This window comes from Orbicella faveolata, unplaced genomic scaffold (assembly GCF_042242905.1).
Source record: "Orbicella faveolata isolate gen_17 unplaced genomic scaffold, um_ofav_v1 contig_35, whole genome shotgun sequence".
Lineage (NCBI taxonomy): Eukaryota > Metazoa > Cnidaria > Anthozoa > Scleractinia > Merulinidae > Orbicella > Orbicella faveolata.
Window position 1 is genome coordinate 19,528,788 of NW_028301564.1, and position 7,792 is coordinate 19,536,579.

Sequence of the window (7,792 nt, forward strand, 5' to 3'; positions counted from 1 at the left end):
TTTTTTAAGTTACCTCTTAAAGTTAACAACAGAGGTCGATTACATGAGATGTTACGGGTGCTTTAAAAAGAACAAGAACATCGTTCAATATTGTTTTTATATATTCGTTTTGTTCGGTCAATTATGAATGCGTATTTGGTTCGAGTGGCCGTATGAAAGAAGTAAAATTGTACAGGATAACACAGCTTGACATTTCAAAATGAGGCCGTTAGCCGTATTTTATTGCGACCGCAATAACAGGGTTTTCTTATAACATATATTCTTATATCCAGGACGAAAATGGCTGTAATAATGAGGTGACCTAGGGCTGGGTTACACTGTACTCAGCTGCTTTAACCTGCCAAACATATTAACCACGAGCACGGAATTTGAATTTATGATAAGAATGTTTTACTTCGTATTCTTCCAAAGTCAGTCCATAACCTTTGTTGAGCACTGGTCCTTGAAGTTGACACACTTTAAGTATCAAAAACTGGTGAGTTGAAATGTAGGCAACCGTTTTGCGATATCATTGTATATGGTTTCATTTCTTTTAAAAGGTTTGTAATTCGCCGGAAAACGATTCTAAGTAATATCAGATATTCTGTACAAGAAAATTTCGTCTTTTCCGACAATAGCGCCAACACGTGGCATATTGCAATTTAGTAAAATATAACTTGCGTTTGTGATCTAGAAAAGTCCGCCGAGAACCAGTAAAACTCTTTGGATTTTGCTTTCATCAGATCTAAGTAGCTATTTTTTGTTGATATGAAAGTTTATTATATAGCTGTGTCTCACAAGGCCTGGGAACTACCGGATTCACGAATTTGATTGGCTGAAATCGATATTGACCGCGGTCTAGATTTTCCCATCTAGACCTGCATCTAGACCGGTTTCATTTTGCGTTGAAAAAGTGGCAAACTGAAATACAAAAATGGTCACCATCTTTTTTTTTATTCTTCTCAATCATTTATGGAAGTGCCGAAAAGCCCGATGACAAAAAAAAAAAGTAAAGAGGACGAGCAAATTTCGGCAGGTTTAAGTTTAGCTCATCGTCGTTCGCAAGCGAAATGTCAGCAAACCAGTTACATTAAACGAATTGAAGTTTTCTTCTTTGCCATATGATAAACATCTTATTAACCGAGCTAAGTCGGTCTGTATGGGAGAGTCTTGACCTCGGTCGTGTGAGCAGACCTCACTGCGTTCGGTCTGTACTCACGACCTCGGTCAAGATTCTCCCATACAGACCTCCAGCTCGGTTAATAAGAGCTAAACAATGAAACATTCCTAAAAACGCTCGAAGGCTATAGAATTTTCGTTAAACGTACAGTTGATTCGCAACATTGAAATGTCCATAGATTTCTTTTTCTTCTTCTCTCAAGATTTTGTTTCTGACCGAAAAGGGCATACGAAATGGTAAGGTCATGGTTGAGTATAGGAGGATAAGTCCTTCAACCACTCAACTCTTAGCTTATTAGATATTTACCACTCAAGATTTGTTAGAAAACATAGAAGCACTGCTCAATTTCCACTCATTACTGGTTGCTGTATAGCAACAGTGAAAGCATATGATAAAAACATGTAAGTAACTCAGGAGGGTTTTTTTAAAAAGAAATTCATAACATTTTGATTTATTCTTAAGTGGCGGAGGGAAATTCGCCTCCTTTGTCACCAAAACGTAAATTTGTTTTCTTAGCTAATAGGATTTTACACACGTCACAAATGATCTGGGAACGTTTTAATAATCATCGCTTGCAACAGAACATGTGTTTACAAACAATGTATAAGGCATCTCGACTCGATATTATTTCAAAAAGGGAAAGTCGTACCTGAAATGTTATAGCATGCTATGTCTAGAAGAAGATCAGACAAGCAGCAATAAAATTGATTCTCTGAATCAAGGCCTTGTTCAGATGTATTTAAGGAGAAAGGCGTCGATTGTGAAGTGTGAGCTAAATTAGAATGAGAATATGATTTATTTCTTCGTTCGTTTTTTCGCTCATTCTTTCGTTTGATTGTTCATTCTTTCTTTCAATAAAGAATTAAAAAATGAAGTCAAAAATATAGCGAATACGGAGTTGACAAATCTCATTTATCGAGTTGAATAAGTTCATTAGCAAGTCGTATTTACCCGTTAGGTGAAATAAAGAGATATAACTTTAATTCTACTTCAACATAAAATTTTCGAAAATTATGGGTAAAAATAAATCTTGCGACCCACAACGCAACTCCCAGGCTGCGAAAGACCAATTATAAGGCGCCATAAAAAAAGTATAAAACATTTTCATCGCTATCAAACAATACAATATGTTCTCAGTTGTTTGGAGCTGCCAAATTTAATTAACCACGAGCACAGAATGCGAATTTATGATACGAACGCTTCGCAAACTTCAACAGTCAGTAATAATAGCCTTTGCAGTGACAACTGTTCCTTGACGGAGACTCACTTTAAGCATCAGTTGTAAAGTAGGTAAACGATTTTCGTTTTTTTTTTTTTTCAATATCATTCAAAAGGTTTCATTTCTTTTAAAACTTTTGGAATCCGCCGGAGACCGTCCATAGAAACATGAGGTGTTAAATAACACGATTCAACTAAGTCCTGTTCTCCTTCGCCGCGGTGAACATCGAGATCGAGGTGAAACAAAACTCACTATTTCTCGAGGGAGCAGTCATTAAGGGGAAGATCAGAATCAGCACGAAAAATGATTCTCTAGGAAACCGTTTTTCAATATAATTCGATAGAGTATCACGTCTTTCTAAAGGTTTGTAATTCGCCGAATATTAAACCGTCCATCAAAAGGTTAGGTTCTAAGTAACTTCTTCTGAACGAGGCATGATTGTAAGTTCCTAAAATTGTAATTCTGGTCTAGAAAAGTCCAACCTTTTTCAAATCATTTCCTGGACACTTTTGAAGACTATAGATTTTCGTTAAACGTACAATCATATTCACAACATTAAAATTCAAGTAATACAGAAATGATATACTACTTCCATATGTACGAGAAAAAATCGCCTTATTCGACAATACGGCCTGCCCCTTGGCATGATTGTAATTTCGTAAAATTGTATTTGTGATTTGGTATCTTTAACCTGTCAACGTTTTTTTATTTTATGTTTTTTTGGCCACTTGACTGGAACCGACCATCATATCAGTGATTTAACGAATAAAAATGATGTGTGATTAATCGAACACTTACCATGATTAATTTTAAAAGGTCGTCAAATAACCCTAGGTTGTTCGCTTGCTTTCTTGCTTTCTTGCTTTCTTGCTTCTTCCTGTTCAGAGACAACTGACCGTGGCATTCATATATATTATTTTTAGCATTCTGACAGACCAGGACCGACATGTTCAAGACATTGCTTGTCTTGATGATCGTATGCTTCGCATCTGTATACAGTTCCCCGGTAAGAATTCACGCTATAAAAACACTTTCATGGTGTCTTGTCTTTATTATCCTTTTAATTACTCTAAAGATTATTTAAGGAGCAGTTAGTGGGAGACGCCAGGAAGAAAACCAGGAAGGAGAAATTAACTACAATATGGACATGTAACCGTGTTTAGCTTGAGAGAAAAATTACCTAGTTTGCTGCTCGGGAGAAATACAGATCCTTACTGAAATAATTCTGAAACAATTTAGTTAGCCTGCGAGCGGGTTCTTTATTCTTTCTTTCTTTCTCCGTTTTACCCAACAAATTGCGGCGAGCACGTAATTTTACCAGGTTTATTCAGATGTGCTTTGAATTTCTCTTACCTATTTCATATATTACATCATATTTCTCCCTTAACTTAGGAGTGTTGTTACAATATTTATTAGATTTTAGTTTACAATCAATGCATTAAAATACAGTTGAACCCCGAACTTGCAGGCGAAACGAAAAATTGTTCGAAATGGCGGGAGTTCAAAATAGCTGATAGTATATGATTAAGGGGTAAATCCAATTAAAATGATTTTGAAGTTTGAAATAACAGAGTACGACTTGGCTGGGTCTAACTGTAATTCAGAATTAAATGTTCTTTCTCGGCTAACCAACTTTTGTTTTCACTTCAATCCGCAGTTTTTATATCAGCCGCCAAATGGTAAGTTAAGGCTATATAATTTCTTGATTTAGGTTAGGTTAAACAGGTGTTTCAGTCATTTCAATCTTTTGTTAAACTCTCCACTTATATCACTCCCAACAGTTGACAGAGTTATACATCTTTACGCTAATCAGTATGCAAAGGCGAAAATTGGTTGGAGATTATTCAGAAGCTAGAACCAGAATAAGGAAATAGTACCAGGAAAGGCTGAAGGTCAATTTAAAAAGATTAACTTAAGAGAGTTAATCCCTTCATAAAGGCCTTGATAGAGCAATGCATTTTCACAGTAATGTTGGGCAAAGGTCAACATTGGTAAAAATTATAGAGTCAAGTTCTGCCATAATAGGGAGATAACCTTTCTTAATTGAGCATGAGGTTAACTAACGAGCGTTAATCCCTTTTAGACCTTATTCTCTGGGTAATTCTTCTCACGTTATTTTTAGATATGGCGTCCAGTTCTCTACCAGGTGGATTTCGTATTGCCGGTTAAAAATTAAAATTAACAATCCCTCTGAAATCGAAGTTTAAGTTTTATCAGATGTAAGACCCTCTATAATAACGTTTAAGCTCGACAGCGATCCTCAGTTTGTTATAGAGGACGTGAGGTCTCATATGAATGGCTTAAAACCCTGATCAATGATCCTGATCCAGATCACCCAAAGGAACGCACCCTAAAATAACCTGAGAGGGAGTCCCTTGGGAATGAGGGGGGGGGGGTTAAATCTTTCACCCTTCATCCTGTCTCGCCTTTGGAAAGCGGAATGAATAGGAATGGCGAATCATTCATCCTTTCCTGATACGATTTCAATCAATATTTTTTATTGTTGTTATAATTTTCTTTAGTACATTTCCGTCCATAGTTCTGACTGTTAATATTCATACATGGCTCAATTTTATCACTCTCCGCAGGGAACTGTGAATGCATACACCCAGAGCACTGTGGCCATTATAACAAATGCCAAGGTGCCATCTGCTCTCTAATCAGATCCTGTTGTCTTTGTAGTTGTGAAACAGCTGTTTGCAAAGCCGAGGATATTTTCGGCTGATTTTGATGAAATCAAAGATGAATTAAACTAATTCATGAAATGTGGCATGTACTGAACGTATAAAACGAATAAAACTGGGTTAAACCATTTGTATCACTAGATGGGTTGTGGGTATCTTACTAGTGGATAAGAAACAAAGAAATGTAGTACAGTCCTGATGGCTATAAAAAATCGTCACGGTAACAGTAATGTCGAGGGAATAGAAAGCAGGGCACTTATTTCATAACACCATTGAGTCAAGAGTAGCTGTAATATTTATCTTGTCTATGCATTATAACTGCCACTGTGTGTAAGGGTAATAGAAGGTCTCAATACTTTATAATTGTTTAGTTTTACAGTGTTTTTAATTTCCATTGTTTTTGTTTGTTTTGTTTTTATCCTATACGAATATTGGAATTGAACAAAATCCACCATTTAGCAGATCTGTAACAGAATGATAAAAATTGAGGACGAACGTTAAGAGAGGTAGTCCCTCTTGCAGGCCTTATTCCGACTGTAGTTCTCCTCGCGTTATCAATTCCTAGATTACACCCGACTTTTTAAATCCCAAGAGGATCTAGACATAGTTAATTTTTAGACGAGAATTTACACCTACCCGGCTCTACACGCATTGACATCCTCCAAGTTAAAATATACGCAACGCGCGCGCTAACATCCTCGTGGGAACAAGGTACCGGCTATAGGAGAATCTTTGCTGACGTGATTGTTTACATTTTTCCTCTTTAACATACGACTACGAATTAACTACAAACATTGAAAGAGCTTGTGAAACTTCGTGATTGGTGACATTTGTTGCTCTTTCGGTGTAATATTTGAGGATAAATTGGCTTTCAAAAACTGCAAAATTTCTGGGTGGCAAAAGCGCTAATGAGCTCATACATTCTTTGCAAAATTTGAGGTTTTAAACCCGCGTCGCTGAAAAAGTTTTTAATACATTGGGCTCAAATTCCTTGGGACAATTAAACGTGTCGTGTGTGTGTGCGTGTGTGTGTGTGTGTGTGTGTGTGTGTGTGTGTGTGTGTGTGTGTGTGTGTGTGTGTGTGTGTGTGTAAATATCCAGAACTGATATTTTTGTAGCTATAACAGAAACTGTATCGCTTAGGCTAATGAGGCAAATATTATATACAAATATTCTCCTTCAAAAATAACTTGAGAGATTAACTGGGGATTAAGTCTTATATCACTCACTCACTGCCGTTATGCCCACTGGCACACAGGACAGCAACAAAGGACCTCCATAGCTGTCTGTCTTTGGCCAGCTTTTGGATGGAACTCCAGCTGTGGCATTAGCCTTTCATCTCTGTCTCGACAGTATATCGCCATGTTTTTTTCTGTCTGCCCCGCTTGTTCCTACCCTCCGGTGTCCAGTGGAGTGCCGTTTTCGAAACCGAGTCTCATTCCCTCCTGATGACCTCCTGACCTAAGTCTTATATGAGGGATCCTTCTCTCAGCATTGGACTGGAACCAGCTAGGTTCCGATGGAGGCTCATGAAGGAAATGAAACTTTACAAAAGGGATAAATTTCATTTGCATTTGAAAAGACTCCACAAATTAGCCTCAATTGTAGGCTAGTTCCAGTCCTATACCAGGGTATGAATATGGTCCATTCAGAAACTGACCAACTGGAATCAGCTCTATATCATCATAATAAGACTTGTGTTTTTTTTTTTTTTTCACCGTTTAAGAATCTTTTTGAATATGAAATTAAAGCCTTAATATTAGGTAACATTTTCTTTCAACAGATCGCACAACATTGTTTCATTATTTTCAAGTTGTACAGACATGTTTCACAAGGCTGAACTCGTGTATTCTTCAATGTTGTTAAAAGTGTGACAGGCCTGACACGACTCCTGCGGGTTTCGTGATGTTGTATATAATTAGTTTGACCTTTATAGTTTTGCTCTAACGAGTATATCTTTTAGAGAGCTGCTTCTTTTGTAGGAGATAATGGGTGGTTCCCGAAAAATCTCTCGAAGCAGGGGTTGTTTCTCAATGATATGCCATTTGCTCATTAAAATCTTTTTGAGCACTAATGGGTTGTATTTTGTGACGAAAGGCAATATGATTTTTTGCACCTTCTGTTTTTCCTGTAGCGCGTATTTTCTCTCTAAGAATTTGACTTCTGCGAGGGTCTTTTCAACTATGTTGTTTAGATAGCCTCTGTCGTGTAATTGCGTAATTGAAATTATTAATGCTTTCTTCAAAAAGTGCCTTTGAAGAATTAGTTCTAAGAAGTCTGAGGACTTCCCCTTTGATGAAGCCCTTCGCCACACCGGCGGCGTTACAAGAAGAGAAATACGTGTACTGAAAGGTTTCAGTAGGTTTGAAATGTGTGCGAATGTCTAGGATTGACTCCTCGTAGAATCTTTCGCCTTTAAATACTGTAGTGTCTAGGAAGTTTGTATCTTTCTCTGATACATTAGCCGTGAATTTAATGGTAGTATGATGCCTGTTGGCTTCTAAGATAAAGAGATCAATCTCTTCTTTTGTTGTATCCCACAAAGAAAATATATCATCGATGTATCTTTTCCACTCGAGTGGTTTCGTTTTGCCCTTGTTGATGATTTCGGTTTCAACTGCGGACATAAAGATATTGGCAAAAGGAACTGCCATTTTAGTGCCCATCGCAGTGCCGTGGGTCTGAAGGTAGTCTCTTCCACAAAATTTCCACAAAATTTCCACAAAACCT

The 7,792-nt window shown here is 37.3% G+C and overlaps 1 long non-coding RNA gene across 3 annotated transcripts; it reads left to right on the forward strand.

Moving 5' to 3' along the window:
• Positions 1-371: 371 nt before the first annotated feature.
• On the forward strand, positions 372-5,202 carry LOC110045106 (uncharacterized). 3 transcript variants are annotated; one of them, XR_016202033.1, is made up of 4 exons: positions 372-475; positions 3,302-3,384; positions 4,036-4,057; positions 4,967-5,202. It is a non-coding gene; the product is annotated as an uncharacterized LOC110045106 (long non-coding RNA). The 3 variants fall into 3 exon arrangements; XR_016202034.1 differs by lacking the exon at positions 372-475 and adding an exon at positions 2,312-2,449; XR_002296184.2 differs by lacking the exon at positions 372-475 and adding an exon at positions 2,313-2,445.
• Positions 5,203-7,792: the final 2,590 nt, after the last annotated feature.